This window comes from Rattus norvegicus, chromosome 7 (assembly GCF_021556685.1).
Source record: "Rattus norvegicus strain SHRSP/BbbUtx chromosome 7, alternate assembly SHRSP_T2T, whole genome shotgun sequence".
Lineage (NCBI taxonomy): Eukaryota > Metazoa > Chordata > Mammalia > Rodentia > Muridae > Rattus > Rattus norvegicus.
The window spans coordinates 5,050,309-5,073,892 of record NC_141540.1 but is presented as its reverse complement, the minus strand read 5'-3'; positions in this window follow the sequence as shown (position 1 = coordinate 5,073,892).

Below are 23,584 nucleotides of genomic sequence, written 5' to 3'. Positions count from 1 at the left end.
AGGCTACTGGGAACTAACTGAATTCACAGAGAAATAGTGTTTCAGTTCGTTAAAACGTTACTCTATCTTGAATAACAAGCTTATTACATGCGAATCCTATTGGGAACCTCCTGAATTCACCATGATACTTAGATTCCGTTCCACAAAATGTTGCTCTATATTGAAAAGCAGACTCATACAAGCATGTCCCATTGGGAACTCACTGAATTCGCCTAGAAATTTTGATTCCATTCGTGAAAATTTTTCTATATCCCGAACAGTCCACTCATTACTACTGCGGCCTACTGGGAACTAACCGAATTCACCATGTTACTCAGATTCGGCTCACCAAATTTTGATAAATCTTTAAAAGTACACATCGTACAAGAGCAGGCTACTGGGAACTAACTGAATTCACAGAGAAACAGTGTTTCAGTTCGTTAAAACGTTGCTCTATCTTGAATAACAAGCTTATTACATGCGAATCCTATTGGGAACCTACTGAATTCACCATGATACTTAGATTCCGTTCCACAAAATGTTGCTCTATATTGAAAAGCAGACTCATACAAGCATGTCCCATTGGGAACTCACTGAATTCGCCTAGAAATTTTGATTCCATTCGTGAAAATTTTTCAATATCCCGAACAGTCCACTCATTACTACTGCGGCCTACTGGGAACTAACCGAATTCACCATGTTACTCAGATTCGGCTCACCAAATTTTGATAAATCTTTAAAAGTACACATCGTACAAGAGCAGGCTATTGGGAACTAACTGAATTCACAGAGAAACAGTGTTTCAGTTCGTTAAAACGTTGCTCTATCTTGAATAACAAGCTTATTACATGCGAATCCTATTGGGAACCTACTGAATTCACCATGATACTTAGATTCCGTTCCACAAAATGTTGCTCTATATTGAAAAGCAGACTCATACAAGCATGTCCCATTGGGAACTCACTGAATTCGCCTAGAAATTTTGATTCCATTCGTGAAAATATTTCTATATCCCGAACAGTCCACTCATTACTACTGCGGCCTACTGGGAACTAACCGAATTCACCATGTTACTCAGATTCGGCTCACCAAATTTGAATAATCTTTAAAAGTACACATCGTACAAGAGCAGGCTACTGGGAACTAACTGAATTCACAGAGAAACAGTGTTTCAGTTCGTTAAAACGTTGCTCTATCTTGAATAACAAGCTTTTTACATGCGAATCCTATTGGGAACCTACTGAATTCACCATGATACTTAGATTCCGTTCCACAAAATGTTGCTCTATATTGAAAAGCAGACTCATACAAGCATGTCCCATTGGGAACTCACTGAATTCGCCTAGAAATTTTGATTCCATTCGTGAAAATTTTTCTATATCCCGAACAGTCCACTCATTACTACTGCGGCCTACTGGGAACTAACCGAATTCACCATGTTACTCAGATTCGGCTCACCAAATTTTGATAAATCTTTAAAAGTACACATCGTACAAGAGCAGGCTACTGGGAACTAACTGAATAAACAGAGAAACAGTGTTTCAGTTCGTTAAAACGTTGCTCTATCTTGAATAACAAGCTTATTACATGCGAATCCTATTGGGAACCTACTGAGTTCACCATGATACTTAGATTCCGTTCCACAAAATGTTGCTCTATATTGAAAAGCAGACTCATACAAGCATGTCCCATTGGGAACTCACTGAATTCGCCTAGAAATTTTGATTCCATTCGTGAAAATTTTTCTATATCCCGAACAGTCCACTCATTACTACTGCGGCCTACTGGGAACTAACCGAATTCACCATGTTACTCAGATTCGGCTCACCAAATTTTGATAAATCTTTAAAAGTACACATAGTACAAGAGCAGGCTACTGGGAACTCACTGAATTCACAGAGAAACAGTGTTTCAGTTCGTTAAAACGTTGCTCTATCTTGAATAACAAGCTTATTACATGCGAATCCTATTGGGAACCTACTGAATTCACCATGATACTTAGATTCCGTTCCACAAATGTTGCTCTATATTGAAAAGCAGACTCATACAAGCATGTCCCATTGGGAACTCACTGAATTCGCCTAGAAATTTTGATTCCATTCGTGAAAATTTTTCTATATCCCGAACAGTCCACTCATTACTACTGCGGCCTACTGGGAACTAACCGAATTCACCATGTTACTGAGATTCGGCTCACCAAATTTTGATAAATCTTTAAAAGTACACATCGTACAAGAGCAGGCTACTGGGAACTAACTGAATTCACAGAGAAACAGTGTTTCAGTTCGTTAAAACGTTGCTCTATCTTGAATAACAAGCTTATTACATGCGAATCCTATTGGGCACCTACTGAATTCACCATGATACTTAGATTCCGTTCCACAAAATGTTGCTCTATATTGAAAAGCAGACTCATACAAGCATGTCCCATTGGGAACTCACTGAATTCGCCTAGAAATTTTGATTCCATTCGTGAAAATTTTTCTATATCCCGAACAGTCCACTCATTACTACTGCGGCCTACTGGGAACTAACCGAATTCACCATGTTACTCAGATTCGGCTCACCAAATTTTGATTAATCTTTAAAAGTACACATCGTACAAGAGCAGGCTACTGGGAACTAACTGAATTCACAGAGAAACAGTGTTTCAGTTCATTAAAACGTTACTCTATCTTGAAATACAAGCTTATTACATGCGAATCCTATTGGGAACCTACTGAATTCACCATGATACTTAGATTCCGTTCCACAAAATGTTGCTCTATATTGAAAAGCAGACTCATACAAGCATGTCCCATTGGGAACTCACTGAATTCGCCTAGAAATTTTGATTCCATTCGTGAAAATTTTTCTATATCCCGAACTGTCCACTCATTACTACTGCGGCCTACTGGGAACTAACCGAATTCACCATGTTACTCAGATTCGGCTCACCAAATTTTGATAAATCTTTAAAAGTACACATCGTACAGGAGCAGGCTACTGGAAACTAACTGAATTCACAGAGAAACAGTGTTTCAGTTCGTTAAAACGTTGCTCTATCTTGAATAACAAGCTTATTACATGCGAATCCTATTGGGAACCTACTGAATTCACCATGATACTTAGATTCCGTTCCACAAAATGTTGCTCTATATTGAAAAGCAGACTCATACAAGCATGTCCCATTGGGAACTCACTGAATTCGCCTAGAAATTTTGATTCCATTCGTGAAAATTTTTCTATATCCCGAACAGTCCACTCATTACTACTGCGGCCTACTGGGAACTAACCGAATTCACCATGTTACTCAGATTCGGCTCACCAAATTTTGATTAATCTTTAAAAGTACACATCGTACAAGAGCAGGCTACTGGGAACTAACTGAATTCACAGAGAAACAGTGTTTCAGTTCGTTAAAACGTTGCTCTATCTTGAATAACAAGCTTTTTACATGCGAATCCTATTGGGAACCTACTGAATTCACCATGATACTTAGATTCCGTTCCACAAAATGTTGCTCTATATTGAAAAGCAGACTCATACAAGCATGTCCCATTGGGAACTCACTGAATTCGCCTAGAAATTTTGATTCCATTCGTGAAAATTTTTCTATATCCCGAACAGTCCACTCATTACTACTGCGGCCTACTGGGAACTAACCGAATTCACCATGTTACTCAGATTCGGCTCACCAAATTTTGATAAATCTTTAAAAGTACACATCGTACAAGAGCAGGCTACTGGGAACTAACTGAATAAACAGAGAAACAGTGTTTCAGTTCGTTAAAACGTTGCTCTATCTTGAATAACAAGCTTATTACATGCGAATCCTATTGGGAACCTACTGAGTTCACCATGATACTTAGATTCCGTTCCACAAAATGTTGCTCTATATTGAAAAGCAGACTCATACAAGCATGTCCCATTGGGAACTCACTGAATTCGCCTAGAAATTTTGATTCCATTCGTGAAAATTTTTCTATATCCCGAACAGTCCACTCATTACTACTGCGGCCTACTGGGAACTAACCGAATTCACCATGTTACTCAGATTTGGCCCTCCAAATTTTGATAAATCTTTAAAAGTACACATAGTACAAGAGCAGGCTACTGGGAACTCACTGAATTCACAGAGAAACAGTGTTTCAGTTCGTTAAAACGTTGCTCTATCTTGAATAACAAGCTTATTACATGCGAATCCTATTGGGAACCTACTGAATTCACCATGATACTTAGATTCCGTTCCACAAATGTTGCTCTATATTGAAAAGCAGACTCATACAAGCATGTCCCATTGGGAACTCACTGAATTCGCCTAGAAACTTTGATTCCATTCGTGAAAATTTTTCTATATCCCGAACAGTCCACTCATTACTACTGCGGCCTACTGGGAACTAACCGAATTCACCATGTTACTGAGATTCGGCTCACCAAATTTTGATAAATCTTTAAAAGTACACATCGTACAAGAGCAGGCTACTGGGAACTAACTGAATTCACAGAGAAACAGTGTTTCAGTTCGTTAAAACGTTGCTCTATCTTGAATAACAAGCTTATTACATGCGAATCCTATTGGGAACCTACTGAATTCACCATGATACTTAGATTCCGTTCCACAAAATGTTGCTCTATATTGAAAAGCAGACTCATACAAGCATGTCCCATTGGGAACTCACTGAATTCGCCTAGAAATTTTGATTCCATTCGTGAAAATTTTTCTATATCCCGAACAGTCCACTCATAACTACTGCGGCCTACTGGGAACTAACCGAATTCACCATGTTACTCAGATTCGGCTCACCAAATTTTGATTAATCTTTAAAAGTACACATCGTACAAGAGCAGGCTACTGGGAACTAACTGAATTCACAGAGAAACAGTGTTTCAGTTCGTTAAAACGTTACTCTATCTTGAATAACAAGCTTATTACATGCGAATCCTATTGGGAACCTACTGAATTCACCATGATACTTAGATTCCGTTCCACAAAATGTTGCTCTATATTGAAAAGCAGACTCATACAAGCATGTCCCATTGGGAACTCACTGAATTCGCCTAGAAATTTTGATTCCATTCGTGAAAATTTTTCTATATCCCGAACAGTCCACTCATTACTACTGCGGCCTACTGGGAACTAACCGAATTCACCATGTTACTCAGATTCGGCTCACCAAATTTTGATAAATCTTTAAAAGTACACATCGTACAAGAGCAGGCTATTGGGAACTAACTGAATTCACAGAGAAACAGTGTTTCAGTTCGTTAAAACGTTGCTCTATCTTGAATAACAAGCTTATTACATGCGAATCCTATTGGTGACCTACTGAATTCACCATGATACTTAGATTCCGTTCCACAAAATGTTGCTCTATATTGAAAAGCAGACTCATACAAGCATGTCCCATTGGGAACTCACTGAATTCGCCTAGAAATTTTGATTCCATTCGTGAAAATTTTTCTATATCCCGAACAGTCCACTCATTACTACTGCGGCCTACTGGGAACTAACCGAATTCACCATGTTACTCAGATTCGGCTCACCAAATTTTGATAAATCTTTAAAAGTACACATCGTACAAGAGCAGGCTACTGGGAACTAACTGAATTCACAGAGAAACAGTGTTTCAGTTCGTTAAAACGTTGCTCTATCTTGAATAACAAGCTTATTACATGCGAATCCTATTGGGAACCTACTGAATTCACCATGATACTTAGATTCCGTTCCACAAAATGTTGCTCTATATTGAAAAGCAGACTCATACAAGCATGTCACATTGGGAACTCACTGAATTCGCCTAGAAATTTTGATTCCATTCGTGAAAATTTTTCTATATCCCGAACAGTCCACTCTTTACTACTGCGGCCTACTGGGAACTAACCGAATTCACCATGTTACTCAGATTCGGCTCACCAAATTTTGATAAATCTTTAAAAGTACACATAGTACAAGAGCAGGCTACTGGGAACTAACTGAATTCACAGAGAAAGAGTGTTTCAGTTCGTTAAAACGTTGCTCTATCTTGAATAACAAGCTTATTACATGCGAATCCTATTGGGAACCTACTGATTTCACCATGATACTTAGATTCCGTTCCACAAAATATTGCTCTATATTGAAAAGCAGACTCATACAAGCATGTCCCATTGGGAACTCACTGAATTCTCCTAGAAATTTTGATTCCATTCGTGAAAATTTTTCTATATCCCGAACAGTCCACTCATTACTACTGCGGCCTACTGGGAACTAACCGAATTCACCATGTTACTCAGATTCGGCTCACCAAATTTTGATAAAACTTTAAAAGTACACATCGTACAAGAGCAGGCTACTGGGAACTAACTGAATTCACAGAGAAACAGTGTTTCAGTTCGTTAAAACGTTACTCTATCTTGAATAACAAGCTTATTACATGCGAATCCTATTGGGAACCTACTGAATTCACCATGATACTTAGATTCCGTTCCACAAAATGTTGCTCTATATTGAAAAGCAGACTCATACAAGCATGTCCCATTGGGAACTCACTGAATTCGCCTAGAAATTTTGATTCCATTCGTGAAAATTTTTCTATATCCCGAACAGTCCACTCATTACTACTGCGGCCTACTGGGAACTAACCGAATTCACCATGTTACTCAGATTCGGCTCACCAAATTTTGATTAATCTTTAAAAGTACACATCGTACAAGAGCAGGCTACTGAGAACTAACTGAATTCACAGAGAAACAGTGTTTCAGTTCGTTAAAACGTTACTCTATCTTGAATAACAAGCTTATTACATGCGAATCCTATTGGGAACCTACTGAATTCACCATGATACTTAGATTCCGTTCCACAAAATGTTGCTCTATATTGAAAAGCAGACTCATACAAGCATGTCCCATTGGGAACTCACTGAATTCGCCTTGAAATTTTGATTCCATTCGTGAAAATTTTTCTATATCCCGAACAGTCCACTCATTACTACTGCGGCCTACTGGGAACTAACCGAATTCACCATGTTACTCAGATTCGGCTCACCAATTTTGATAAATCTTTAAAAGTACACATCGTACAAGAGCAGGCTACTGGGAACTAACTGAATTCACAGAGAAACAGTGTTTCAGTTCGTTAAAACGTTGCTCTATCTTGAATAACAAGCTTATTACATGCGAATCCTATTGGGAACCTACTGAATTCACCATGATACTTAGATTCCGTTCCACAAAATGTTGCTCTATATTGAAAAGCAGACTCATACAAGCATGTCCCATTGGGAACTCACTGAATTCGCCTAGAAATTTTGATTCCATTCGTGAAAATTTTTCTATATCCCGAACAGTCCACTCATTACTACTGCGGCCTACTGGGAACTAACCGAATTCACCATGTTACTCAGATTCGGCTCACCAAATTTTGATAAATCTTTAAAAGTACACATCGTACAAGAGCAGGCTATTGGGAACTAACTGAATTCACAGAGAAACAGTGTTTCAGTTCGTTAAAACGTTGCTCTATCTTGAATAACAAGCTTATTACATGCGAATCCTATTGGTGACCTACTGAATTCACCATGATACTTAGATTCCGTTCCACAAAATGTTGCTCTATATTGAAAAGCAGACTCATACAAGCATGTCCCATTGGGAACTCACTGAATTCGCCTAGAAATTTTGATTCCATTCGTGAAAATTTTTCTATATCCCGAACAGTCCACTCATTACTACTGCGGCCTACTGGGAACTAACCGAATTCACCATGTTACTCAGATTCGGCTCACCAAATTTTGATAAATCTTTAAAAGTACACATCGTACAAGAGCAGGCTACTGGGAACTAACTGAATTCACAGAGAAACAGTGTTTCAGTTCGTTAAAACGTTGCTCTATCTTGAATAACAAGCTTATTACATGCGAATCCTATTGGGAACCTACTGAATTCACCATGATACTTAGATTCCGTTCCACAAAATGTTGCTCTATATTGAAAAGCAGACTCATACAAGCATGTCCCATTGGGAACTCACTGAATTCGCCTAGAAATTTTGATTCCATTCGTGAAAATTTTTCTATATCCCGAACAGTCCACTCATTACTACTGCGGCCTACTGGGAACTAACCGAATTCACCATGTTACTCAGATTCGGCTCACCAAATTTTGATTAATCTTTAAAAGTACACATCGTACAAGAGCAGGCTACTGGGAACTAACTGAATTCACAGAGAAACAGTGTTTCAGTTCGTTAAAACGTTACTCTATCTTGAATAACAAGCTTATTACATGCGAATCCTATTGGGAACCTATTGAATTCACCATGATACTTAGATTCCGTTCCACAAAATGTTGCTCTATATTGAAAAGCAGACTCATACAAGCATGTCCCATTGGGAACTCACTGAATTCGCCTAGAAATTTTGATTCCATTCGTGAAAATTTTTCTATATCCCGAACAGTCCACTCATTACTACTGCGGCCTACTGGGAACTAACCGAATTCACCATGTTACTCAGATTTGGCCCTCCAAATTTTGATAAATCTTTAAAAGTACACATAGTACAAGAGCAGGCTACTGGGAACTCACTGAATTCACAGAGAAACAGTGTTTCAGTTCGTTAAAACGTTGCTCTATCTTGAATAACAAGCTTATTACATGCGAATCCTATTGGGAACCTACTGAATTCACCATGATACTTAGATTCCGTTCCACAAATGTTGCTCTATATTGAAAAGCAGACTCATACAAGCATGTCCCATTGGGAACTCACTGAATTCGCCTAGAAACTTTGATTCCATTCGTGAAAATTTTTCTATATCCCGAACAGTCCACTCATTACTACTGCGGCCTACTGGGAACTAACCGAATTCACCATGTTACTGAGATTCGGCTCACCAAATTTTGATAAATCTTTAAAAGTACACATCGTACAAGAGCAGGCTACTGGGAACTAACTGAATTCACAGAGAAACAGTGTTTCAGTTCGTTAAAACGTTGCTCTATCTTGAATAACAAGCTTATTACATGCGAATCCTATTGGGAACCTACTGAATTCACCATGATACTTAGATTCCGTTCCACAAAATGTTGCTCTATATTGAAAAGCAGACTCATACAAGCATGTCCCATTGGGAACTCACTGAATTCGCCTAGAAATTTTGATTCCATTCGTGAAAATTTTTCTATATCCCGAACAGTCCACTCATAACTACTGCGGCCTACTGGGAACTAACCGAATTCACCATGTTACTCAGATTCGGCTCACCAAATTTTGATTAATCTTTAAAAGTACACATCGTACAAGAGCAGGCTACTGGGAACTAACTGAATTCACAGAGAAACAGTGTTTCAGTTCGTTAAAACGTTACTCTATCTTGAATAACAAGCTTATTACATGCGAATCCTATTGGGAACCTACTGAATTCACCATGATACTTAGATTCCGTTCCACAAAATGTTGCTCTATATTGAAAAGCAGACTCATACAAGCATGTCCCATTGGGAACTCACTGAATTCGCCTAGAAATTTTGATTCCATTCGTGAAAATTTTTCTATATCCCGAACAGTCCACTCATTACTACTGCGGCCTACTGGGAACTAACCGAATTCACCATGTTACTCAGATTCGGCTCACCAAATTTTGATAAATCTTTAAAAGTACACATCGTACAAGAGCAGGCTATTGGGAACTAACTGAATTCACAGAGAAACAGTGTTTCAGTTCGTTAAAACGTTGCTCTATCTTGAATAACAAGCTTATTACATGCGAATCCTATTGGTGACCTACTGAATTCACCATGATACTTAGATTCCGTTCCACAAAATGTTGCTCTATATTGAAAAGCAGACTCATACAAGCATGTCCCATTGGGAACTCACTGAATTCGCCTAGAAATTTTGATTCCATTCGTGAAAATTTTTCTATATCCCGAACAGTCCACTCATTACTACTGCGGCCTACTGGGAACTAACCGAATTCACCATGTTACTCAGATTCGGCTCACCAAATTTTGATAAATCTTTAAAAGTACACATCGTACAAGAGCAGGCTACTGGGAACTAACTGAATTCACAGAGAAACAGTGTTTCAGTTCGTTAAAACGTTGCTCTATCTTGAATAACAAGCTAATTACATGCGAATCCTATTGGGAACCTACTGAATTCACCATGATACTTAGATTCCGTTCCACAAAATGTTGCTCTATATTGAAAAGCAGACTCATACAAGCATGTCACATTGGGAACTCACTGAATTCGCCTAGAAATTTTGATTCCATTCGTGAAAATTTTTCTATATCCCGAACAGTCCACTCTTTACTACTGCGGCCTACTGGGAACTAACCGAATTCACCATGTTACTCAGATTCGGCTCACCAAATTTTGATAAATCTTTAAAAGTACACATAGTACAAGAGCAGGCTACTGGGAACTAACTGAATTCACAGAGAAAGAGTGTTTCAGTTCGTTAAAACGTTGCTCTATCTTGAATAACAAGCTTATTACATGCGAATCCTATTGGGAACCTACTGAATTCACCATGATACTTAGATTCCGTTCCACAAAATATTGCTCTATATTGAAAAGCAGACTCATACAAGCATGTCCCATTGGGAACTCACTGAATTCTCCTAGAAATTTTGATTCCATTCGTGAAAATTTTTCTATATCCCGAACAGTCCACTCATTACTACTGCGGCCTACTGGGAACTAACCGAATTCACCATGTTACTCAGATTCGGCTCACCAAATTTTGATAAAACTTTAAAAGTACACATCGTACAAGAGCAGGCTACTGGGAACTAACTGAATTCACAGAGAAACAGTGTTTCAGTTCGTTAAAACGTTACTCTATCTTGAATAACAAGCTTATTACATGCGAATCCTATTGGGAACCTACTGAATTCACCATGATACTTAGATTCCGTTCCACAAAATGTTGCTCTATATTGAAAAGCAGACTCATACAAGCATGTCCCATTGGGAACTCACTGAATTCGCCTAGAAATTTTGATTCCATTCGTGAAAATTTTTCTATATCCCGAACAGTCCACTCATTACTACTGCGGCCTACTGGGAACTAACCGAATTCACCATGTTACTCAGATTCGGCTCACCAAATTTTGATTAATCTTTAAAAGTACACATCGTACAAGAGCAGGCTACTGAGAACTAACTGAATTCACAGAGAAACAGTGTTTCAGTTCGTTAAAACGTTACTCTATCTTGAATAACAAGCTTATTACATGCGAATCCTATTGGGAACCTACTGAATTCACCATGATACTTAGATTCCGTTCCACAAAATGTTGCTCTATATTGAAAAGCAGACTCATACAAGCATGTCCCATTGGGAACTCACTGAATTCGCCTAGAAATTTTGATTCCATTCGTGAAAATTTTTCTATATCCCGAACAGTCCACTCATTACTACTGCGGCCTACTGGGAACTAACCGAATTCACCATGTTACTCAGATTCGGCTCACCAATTTTGATAAATCTTTAAAAGTACACATCGTACAAGAGCAGGCTACTGGGAACTAACTGAATTCACAGAGAAACAGTGTTTCAGTTCGTTAAAATGTTGCTCTATCTTGAATAACAAGCTTATTACATGCGAATCCTATTGGGAACCTACTGAATTCACCATGATACTTAGATTCCGTTCCACAAAATGTTGCTCTATATTGAAAAGCAGACTCATACAAGCATGTCCCATTGGGAACTCACTGAATTCGCCTAGAAATTTTGATTCCATTCGTGAAAATTTTTCTATATCCCGAACAGTCCACTCATTACTACTGCGGCCTACTGGGAACTAACCGAATTCACCATGTTACTCAGATTCGGCTCACCAAATTTTGATAAATCTTTAAAAGTACACATCGTACAAGAGCAGGCTATTGGGAACTAACTGAATTCACAGAGAAACAGTGTTTCAGTTCGTTAAAACGTTGCTCTATCTTGAATAACAAGCTTATTACATGCGAATCCTATTGGTGACCTACTGAATTCACCATGATACTTAGATTCCGTTCCACAAAATGTTGCTCTATATTGAAAAGCAGACTCATACAAGCATGTCCCATTGGGAACTCACTGAATTCGCCTAGAAATTTTGATTCCATTCGTGAAAATTTTTCTATATCCCGAACAGTCCACTCATTACTACTGCGGCCTACTGGGAACTAACCGAATTCACCATGTTACTCATATTCGGCTCACCAAATTTTGATAAATCTTTAAAAGTACACATCGTACAAGAGCAGGCTACTGGGAACTAACTGAATTCACAGAGAAACAGTGTTTCAGTTCGTTAAAACGTTGCTCTATCTTGAATAACAAGCTTATTACATGCGAATCCTATTGGGAACCTACTGAATTCACCATGATACTTAGATTCCGTTCCACAAAATGTTGCTCTATATTGAAAAGCAGACTCATACAAGCATGTCCCATTGGGAACTCACTGAATTCGCCTAGAAATTTTGATTCCATTCGTGAAAATTTTTCTATATCCCGAACAGTCCACTCATTACTACTGCGGCCTACTGGGAACTAACCGAATTCACCATGTTACTCAGATTCGGCTCACCAAATTTTGATTAATCTTTAAAAGTACACATCGTACAAGAGCAGGCTACTGGGAACTAACTGAATTCACAGAGAAACAGTGTTTCAGTTCGTTAAAACGTTACTCTATCTTGAATAACAAGCTTATTACATGCGAATCCTATTGGGAACCTATTGAATTCACCATGATACTTAGATTCCGTTCCACAAAATGTTGCTCTATATTGAAAAGCAGACTCATACAAGCATGTCCCATTGGGAACTCACTGAATTCGCCTAGAAATTTTGATTCCATTCGTGAAAATTTTTCTATATCCCGAACAGTCCACTCATTACTACTGCGGCCTACTGGGAACTAACCGAATTCACCATGTTACTCAGATTCGGCTCAACAAATTTTGATAAAACTTTAAAAGTACACATAGTACAAGAGCAGGCTACTGGGAACTAACTGAATTCACAGAGAAACAGTGTTTCAGTTCGTTAAAACGTTGCTCTATCTTGAATAACAAGCTTTTTACATGCGAATCCTATTGGGAACCTACTGAATTCACCATGATACTTAGATTCCGTTCCACAAAATGTTGATCTATATTGAAAAGCAGACTCATACAAGCATGTCCCATTGGGAACTCACTGAATTCGCCTAGAAATTTTGATTCCATTCGTGAAAATTTTTCTATATCCCGAACAGTCCACTCATTACTACTGTGGCCTACTGGGAACTAACCGAATTCACCATGTTACTCAGATTCGGCTCACCAAATTTTGATAAATCTTTAAAAGTACACATCGTACAAGAGCAGGCTACTGGGAACTAACTGAATTCACAGAGAAACAGTGTTTCAGTTCGTTAAAACGTTGCTCTATCTTGAATAACAAGCTTATTACATGCGAATCCTATTGGGAACCTACTGAATTCACCATGATACTTAGATTCCGTTCCACAAAATGTTGCTCTATATTGAAAAGCAGACTCATACAAGCATGTCCCTTTGGGAACTCACTGAATTCGCCTAGAAATTTTGATTCCATTCGTGAAAATTTTTCTATATCCCGAACAGTCCACTCATTACTACTGCGGCCTACTGGGAACTAACCGAATTCACCATGTTACTCAGATTCGGCTCACCAAATTTTGATAAATCTTTAAAAGTACACATCGTACAAGAGCAGGCTATTGGGAACTAACTGAATTCACAGAGAAACAGTGTTTCAGTTCGTTAAAACGTTGCTCTATCTTGAATAACAAGCTTATTACATGCGAATCCTATTGGTGACCTACTGAATTCACCATGATACTTAGATTCCGTTCCACAAAATGTTGCTCTATATTGAAAAGCAGACTCATACAAGCATGTCCCATTGGGAACTCACTGAATTCGCCTAGAAATTTTGATTCCATTCGTGAAAATTTTTCTATATCCCGAACAGTCCACTCATTACTACTGCGGCCTACTGGGAACTAACCGAATTCACCATGTTACTCAGATTCGGCTCAACAAATTTTGATAAAACTTTAAAAGTACACATAGTACAAGAGCAGGCTACTGGGAACTAACTGAATTCACAGAGAAACAGTGTTTCAGTTCGTTAAAACGTTGCTCTATCTTGAATAACAAGCTTATTACATGCGAATCCTATTGGGAACCTACTGAATTCACCATGATACTTAGATTCCGTTCCACAAAATGTTGCTCTATATTGAAAAGCAGACTCATACAAGCATGTCCCATTGGGAACTCACTGAATTCGCCTAGAAATTTTGATTCCATTCGTGAAAATTTTTCTATATCCCGAACAGTCCACTCATTACTACTGCGGCCTACTGGGAACTAACCGAATTCACCATGTTACTCAGATTCGGCTCACCAAATTTTGATAAATCTTTAAAAGTACACATCGTACAAGAGCAGGCTACTGGGAACTAACTGAATTCACAGAGAAACAGTGTTTCAGTTCGTTAAAACGTTGCTCTATCTTGAATAACAAGCTTATTACATGCGAATCCTATTGGGAACCTACTGAATTCACCATGATACTTAGATTCCGTTCCACAAAATGTTGCTCTATATTGAAAAGCAGACTCATACAAGCATGTCCCATTGGGAACTCACTGAATTCGCCTAGAAATTTTGATTCCATTCGTGAAAATTTTTCTATATCCCGAACAGTCCACTCATTACTACTGCGGCCTACTGGGAACTAACCGAATTCACCATGTTACTCAGATTCGGCTCACCAAATTTTGATTAATCTTTAAAAGTACACATCGTACAAGAGCAGGCTACTGGGAACTAACTGAATTCACAGAGAAACAGTGTTTCAGTTCGTTAAAACGTTACTCTATCTTGAATAACAAGCTTATTACATGCGAATCCTATTGGGAACCTATTGAATTCACCATGATACTTAGATTCCGTTCCACAAAATGTTGCTCTATATTGAAAAGCAGACTCATACAAGCATGTCCCATTGGGAACTCACTGAATTCGCCTAGAAATTTTGATTCCATTCGTGAAAATTTTTCTATATCCCGAACAGTCCACTCATTACTACTGCGGCCTACTGGGAACTAACCGAATTCACCATGTTACTCAGATTCGGCTCACCAAATTTTGATTAATCTTTAAAAGTACACATCGTACAAGAGCAGGCTACTGGGAACTAACTGAATTCACAGAGAAACAGTGTTTCAGTTCGTTAAAACGTTACTCTATCTTGAATAACAAGCTTATTACATGCGAATCCTATTGGGAACCTATTGAATTCACCATGATACTTAGATTCCGTTCCACAAAATGTTGCTCTATATTGAAAAGCAGACTCATACAAGCATGTCCCATTGGGAACTCACTGAATTCGCCTAGAAATTTTGATTCCATTCGTGAAAATTTTTCTATATCCCGAACAGTCCACTCATTACTACTGCGGCCTACTGGGAACTAACCGAATTCACCATGTTACTCAGATTCGGCTCACCAAATTTTGATAAATCTTTAAAAGTACACATCGTACAAGAGCAGGCTACTGGGAACTAACTGAATTCACAGAGAAACAGTGTTTCAGTTCGTTAAAACGTTGCTCTATCTTGAATAACAAGCTTATTACATGCGAATCCTATTGGGAACCTACTGAATTCACCATGATACTTAGATTCCGTTCCACAAAATGTTGCTCTATATTGAAAAGCAGACTCATACAAGCATGTCCCATTGGGAACTCACTGAATTCGCCTAGAAATTTTGATTCCATTCGTGAAAATTTTTCTATATCCCGAACAGTCCACTCATTACTACTGCGGCCTACTGGGAACTAACCGAATTCACCATGTTACTCAGATTCGGCTCACCAAATTTTGATAAATCTTTAAAAGTACACATCGTACAAGAGCAGGCTATTGGGAACTAACTGAATTCACAGAGAAACAGTGTTTCAGTTCGTTAAAACGTTGCTCTATCTTGAATAACAAGCTTATTACATGCGAATCCTATTGGTGACCTACTGAATTCACCATGATACTTAGATTCCGTTCCACAAAATGTTGCTCTATATTGAAAAGCAGACTCATACAAGCATGTCCCATTGGGAACTCACTGAATTCGCCTAGAAATTTTGATTCCATTCGTGAAAATTTTTCTATATCCCGAACAGTCCACTCATTACTACTGTGGCCTACTGGGAACTAACCGAATTCACCATGTTACTCAGATTCGGCTCACCAAATTTTGATAAATCTTTAAAAGTACACATCGTACAAGAGCAGGCTACTGGGAACTAACTGAATTCACAGAGAAACAGTGTTTCAGTTCGTTAAAACGTTGCTCTATCTTGAATAACAAGCTTATTACATGCGAATCCTATTGGGAACCTACTGAATTCACCATGATACTTAGATTCCGTTCCACAAAATGTTGCTCTATATTGAAAAGCAGACTCATACAAGCATGTCCCATTGGGAACTCACTGAATTCGCCTAGAAATTTTGATTCCATTCGTGAAAATTTTTCTATATCCCGAACAGTCCACTCATTACTACTGCGGCCTACTGGGAACTAACCGAATTCACCATGTTACTCAGATTCGGCTCAACAAATTTTGATAAAACTTTAAAAGTACACATAGTACAAGAGCAGGCTACTGGGAACTAACTGAATTCACAGAGAAACAGTGTTTCAGTTCGTTAAAACGTTGCTCTATCTTGAATAACAAGCTTTTTACATGCGAATCCTATTGGGAACCTACTGAATTCACCATGATACTTAGATTCCGTTCCACAAAATGTTGATCTATATTGAAAAGCAGACTCATACAAGCATGTCCCATTGGGAACTCACTGAATTCGCCTAGAAATTTTGATTCCATTCGTGAAAATTTTTCTATATCCCGAACAGTCCACTCATTACTACTGTGGCCTACTGGGAACTAACCGAATTCACCATGTTACTCAGATTCGGCTCACCAAATTTTGATAAATCTTTAAAAGTACACATCGTACAAGAGCAGGCTACTGGGAACTAACTGAATTCACAGAGAAACAGTGTTTCAGTTCGTTAAAACGTTGCTCTATCTTGAATAACAAGCTTATTACATGCGAATCCTATTGGGAACCTACTGAATTCACCATGATACTTAGATTCCGTTCCACAAAATGTTGCTCTATATTGAAAAGCAGACTCATACAAGCATGTCCCTTTGGGAACTCACTGAATTCGCCTAGAAATTTTGATTCCATTCGTGAAAATTTTTCTATATCCCGAACAGTCCACTCATTACTACTGCGGCCTACTGGGAACTAACCGAATTCACCATGTTACTCAGATTCGGCTCACCAAATTTTGATAAATCTTTAAAAGTACACATCGTACAAGAGCAGGCTATTGGGAACTAACTGAATTCACAGAGAAACAGTGTTTCAGTTCGTTAAAACGTTGCTCTATCTTGAATAACAAGCTTATTACATGCGAATCCTATTGGTGACCTACTGAATTCACCATGATACTTAGATTCCGTTCCACAAAATGTTGCTCTATATTGAAAAGCAGACTCATACAAGCATGTCCCATTGGGAACTCACTGAATTCGCCTAGAAATTTTGATTCCATTCGTGAAAATTTTTCTATATCCCGAACAGTCCACTCATTACTACTGCGGCCTACTGGGAACTAACCGAATTCACCATGTTACTCAGATTCGGCTCAACAAATTTTGATAAAACTTTAAAAGTACACATAGTACAAGAGCAGGCTACTGGGAACTAACTGAATTCACAGAGAAACAGTGTTTCAGTTCGTTAAAACGTTGCTCTATCTTGAATAACAAGCTTATTACATGCGAATCCTATTGGGAACCTACTGAATTCACCATGATACTTAGATTCCGTTCCACAAAATGTTGCTCTATATTGAAAAGCAGACTCATACAAGCATGTCCCATTGGGAACTCACTGAATTCGCCTAGAAATTTTGATTCCATTCGTGAAAATTTTTCTATATCCCGAACAGTCCACTCATTACTACTGCGGCCTACTGGGAACTAACCGAATTCACCATGTTACTCAGATTCGGCTCACCAAATTTTGATAAATCTTTAAAAGTACACATCGTACAAGAGCAGGCTACTGGGAACTAACTGAATTCACAGAGAAACAGTGTTTCAGTTCGTTAAAACGTTGCTCTATCTTGAATAACAAGCTTATTACATGCGAATCCTATTGGGAACCTACTGAATTCACCATGATACTTAGATTCCGTTCCACAAAATGTTGCTCTATATTGAAAAGCAGACTCATACAAGCATGTCCCATTGGGAACTCACTGAATTCGCCTAGAAATTTTGATTCCATTCGTGAAAATTTTTCTATATCCCGAACAGTCCACTCATTACTACTGCGGCCTACTGGGAACTAACCGAATTCACCATGTTACTCAGATTCGGCTCACCAAATTTTGATTAATCTTTAAAAGTACACATCGTACAAGAGCAGGCTACTGGGAACTAACTGAATTCACAGAGAAACAGTGTTTCAGTTCGTTAAAACGTTACTCTATCTTGAATAACAAGCTTATTACATGCGAATCCTATTGGGAACCTATTGAATTCACCATGATACTTAGATTCCGTTCCACAAAATGTTGCTCTATATTGAAAAGCAGACTCATACAAGCATGTCCCATTGGGAACTCACTGAATTCGCCTAGAAATTTTGATTCCATTCGTGAAAATTTTTCTATATCCCGAACAGTCCACTCATTACTACTGCGGCCTACTGGGAACTAACCGAATTCACCATGTTACTCAGATTCGGCTCACCAAATTTTGATTAATCTTTAAAAGTACACATCGTACAAGAGCAGGCTACTGGGAACTAACTGAATTCACAGAGAAACAGTGTTTCAGTTCGTTAAAACGTTACTCTATCTTGAATAACAAGCTTATTACATGCGAATCCTATTGGGAACCTATTGAATTCACCATGATACTTAGATTCCGTTCCACAAAATGTTGCTCTATATTGAAAAGCAGACTCATACAAGCATGTCCCATTGGGAACTCACTGAATTCGCCTAGAAATTTTGATTCCATTCGTGAAAATTTTTCTATATCCCGAACAGTCCACTCATTACTACTGCGGCCTACTGGGAACTAACCGAATTCACCATGTTACTCAGATTCGGCTCACCAAATTTTGATAAATCTTTAAAAGTACACATCGTACAAGAGCAGGCTACTGGGAACTAACTGAATTCACAGAGAAACAGTGTTTCAGTTCGTTAAAACGTTGCTCTATCTTGAATAACAAGCTTATTACATGCGAATCCTATTGGGAACCTACTGAATTCACCATGATACTTAGATTCCGTTCCACAAAATGTTGCTCTATATTGAAAAGCAGACTCATACAAGCATGTCCCATTGGGAACTCACTGAATTCGCCTAGAAATTTTGATTCCATTCGTGAAAATTTTTCTATATCCCGAACAGTCCACTCATTACTACTGCGGCCTACTGGGAACTAACCGAATTCACCATGTTACTCAGATTCGGCTCACCAAATTTTGATAAATCTTTAAAAGTACACATCGTACAAGAGCAGGCTATTGGGAACTAACTGAATTCACAGAGAAACAGTGTTTCAGTTCGTTAAAACGTTGCTCTATCTTGAATAACAAGCTTATTACATGCGAATCCTATTGGTGACCTACTGAATTCACCATGATACTTAGATTCCGTTCCACAAAATGTTGCTCTATATTGAAAAGCAGACTCATACAAGCATGTCCCATTGGGAACTCACTGAATTCGCCTAGAAATTTTGATTCCATTCGTGAAAATTTTTCTATATCCCGAACAGTCCACTCATTACTACTGTGGCCTACTGGGAACTAACCGAATTCACCATGTTACTCAGATTCGGCTCACCAAATTTTGATAAATCTTTAAAAGTACACATCGTACAAGAGCAGGCTACTGGGAACTAACTGAATTCACAGAGAAACAGTGTTTCAGTTCGTTAAAACGTTGCTCTATCTTGAATAACAAGCTTATTACATGCGAATCCTATTGGGAACCTACTGAATTCACCATGATACTTAGATTCCGTTCCACAAAATGTTGCTCTATATTGAAAAGCAGACTCATACAAGCATGTCCCATTGGGAACTCACTGAATTCGCCTAGAAATTTTGATTCCATTCGTGAAAATTTTTCTATATCCCGAACAGTCCACTCATTACTACTGCGGCCTACTGGGAACTAACCGAATTCACCATGTTACTCAGATTCGGCTCACCAAATTTTGATAAATCTTTAAAAGTACACATCGTACAAGAGCAGGCTATTGGGAACTAACTGAATTCACAGAGAAACAGTGTTTCAGTTCGTTAAAACGTTGCTCTATCTTGAATAACAAGCTTATTACATGCGAATCCTATTGGTGACCTACTGAATTCACCATGATACTTAGATTCCGTTCCACAAAATGTTGCTCTATATTGAAAAGCAGACTCATACAAGCATGTCCCATTGGGAACTCACTGAATTCGCCTAGAAATTTTGATTCCATTCGTGAAAATTTTTCTATATCCCGAACAGTCCACTCATTACTACTGCGGCCTACTGGGAACTAACCGAATTCACCATGTTACTCAGATTCGGCTCAACAAATTTTGATAAAACTTTAAAAGTACACATAGTACAAGAGCAGGCTACTGGGAACTAACTGAATTCACAGAGAAACAGTGTTTCAGTTCGTTAAAACGTTGCTCTATCTTGAATAACAAGCTTATTACATGCGAATCCTATTGGGAACCTACTGAATTCACCATGATACTTAGATTCCGTTCCACAAAATGTTGCTCTATATTGAAAAGCAGACTCATACAAGCATGTCCCATTGGGAACTCACTGAATTCGCCTAGAAATTTTGATTCCATTCGTGAAAATTTTTCTATATCCCGAACAGTCCACTCATTACTACTGCGGCCTACTGGGAACTAACCGAATTCACCATGTTATTCAGATTCGGCTCACCAAATTTTGATAAATCTTTAAAAGTACACATCGTACAAGAGCAGGCTACTGGGAACTAACTGAATTCACAGAGAAACAGTGTTTCAGTTCGTTAAAACGTTGCTCTATCTTGAATAACAAGCTTATTACATGCGAATCCTATTGGGAACCTACTGAATTCACCATGATACTTAGATTCCGTTCCACAAAATGTTGCTCTATATTGAAAAGCAGACTCATACAAGCATGTCCCATTGGGAACTCACTGAATTCGCCTAGAAATTTTGATTCCATTCGTGAAAATTTTTCTATATCCCGAACAGTCCACTCATTACTACTGCGGCCTACTGGGAACTAACCGAATTCACCATGTTACTCAGATTCGGCTCACCAAATTTTGATAAATCTTTAAAAGTACACATCGTACAAGAGCAGGCTACTGGGAACTAACTGAATTCACAGAGAAACAGTGTTTCAGTTCGTTAAAACGTTGCTCAATCTTGAATAACAAGCTTATTACATGCGAATCCTATTGGGAACCTACTGAATTCACCATGATACTTAGATTCCGTTCCACAAAATGTTGCTCTATATTGAAAAGCAGACTCATACAAGCATGTCCCATTGGGAACTCACTGAATTCGCCTAGAAATTTTGATTCCATTCGTGAAAATTTTTCTATATCCCGAACAGTCCACTCATTACTACTGCGGCCTACTGGGAACTAACCGAATTCACCATGTTACTCAGATTCGGCTCACCAAATTTTGATTAATCTTTAAAAGTACACATCGTACAAGAGCAGGCTACTGGGAACTAACTGAATTCACAGAGAAACAGTGTTTCAGTTCGTTAAAACGTTGCTCTATCTTGAATAACAAGCTTATTACATGTGAATCCTATTGGGAACCTACTGAATTCACCATGATACTTAGATTCCGTTCCACAAAATGTTGCTCTATATTGAGAAGCAGACTCATACAAGCATGTCCCATTGGGAACTCACTGAATTCGCCTAGAAATTTTGATTCCATTCGTGAAAATTTTTCTATATCCCGAACAGTCCACTCATTACTACTGCGGCCTACTGGGAACTAACCGAATTCACCATGTTACTCATTTTCGGCTCACCAAATTTTGATAAATCTTTAAAAGTACACATCGTACAAGAGCAGGCTACTGGGAACTAACTGAATTCACAGAGAAACAGTGTTTCAGTTCGTTAAAACGTTGCTCTATCTTGAATAACAAGCTTATTACATGCGAATCCTATTGGGAACCTACTGAATTCACCATGATACTTAGATTCCGTTCCACAAAATGTTGCTCTATATTGAAAAGCAGACTCATACAAGCATGTCCCATTGGGAACTCACTGAATTCGCCTAGAAATTTTGATTCCATTCGTGAAAATTTTTCTATATCCCGAACAGTCCACTCATTACTACTGCGGCCTACTGGGAACTAACCGAATTCACCATGTTACTCAGATTCGACTCACCAAATTTTGATAAATCTTTAAAAGTACACATCGTACAAGAGCAGGCTACTGGGACCTAACTGAATTCACAGAGAAACAGTGTTTCAGTTCGTTAAAACGTTGCTCTATCTTGAATAACAAGCTTATTACATGCGAATCCTATTGGGAACCTACTGAATTCACCATGATACTTAGATTCCGTTCCACAAAATGTTGCTCTATATTGAAAAGCAGACTCATACAAGCATGTCCCATTGGGAACTCACTGAATTCGCCTAGAAATTTTGATTCCATTCGTGAAAATTTTTCTATATCCCGAACAGTCCACTCATTACTACTGCGGCCTACTGGGAACTAACCGAATTCACCATGTTACTCAGATTCGGCTCACCAAATTTTGATAAATCTTTAAAAGTACACATCGTACAAGAGCAGGCTATTGGGAACTAACTGAATTCACAGAGAAACAGTGTTTCAGTTCGTTAAAACGTTGCTCTATCTTGAATAACAAGCTTATTACATGCGAATCCTATTGGTGACCTACTGAATTCACCATGATACTTAGATTCCGTTCCACAAAATGTTGCTCTATATTGAAAAGCAGACTCATACAAGCATGTCCCATTGGGAACTCACTGAATTCGCCTAGAAATTTTGATTCCATTCGTGAAAATTTTTCTATATCCCGAACAGTCCACTCATTACTACTGCGGCCTACTGGGAACTAACCGAATTCACCATGTTACTCAGATTCGGCTCAACAAATTTTGATAAAACTTTAAAAGTACACATCGTACAAGAGCAGGCTACTGGGAACTAACTGAATTCACAGAGAAACAGTGTTTCAGTTCGTTAAAACGTTGCTCTATCTTGAATAACAAGCTTATTACATGCGAATCCTATTGGGAACCTACTGAATTCACCATGATACTTAGATTCCGTTCCACAAAATGTTGCTCTATATTGAGAAGCAGACTCATACAAGCATGTCCCATTGGGAACTCACTGAATTCGCCTAGAAATTTTGATTCCATTCGTGAAAATTTTTCTATATCCCGAACAGTCCACTCATTACTACTGCGG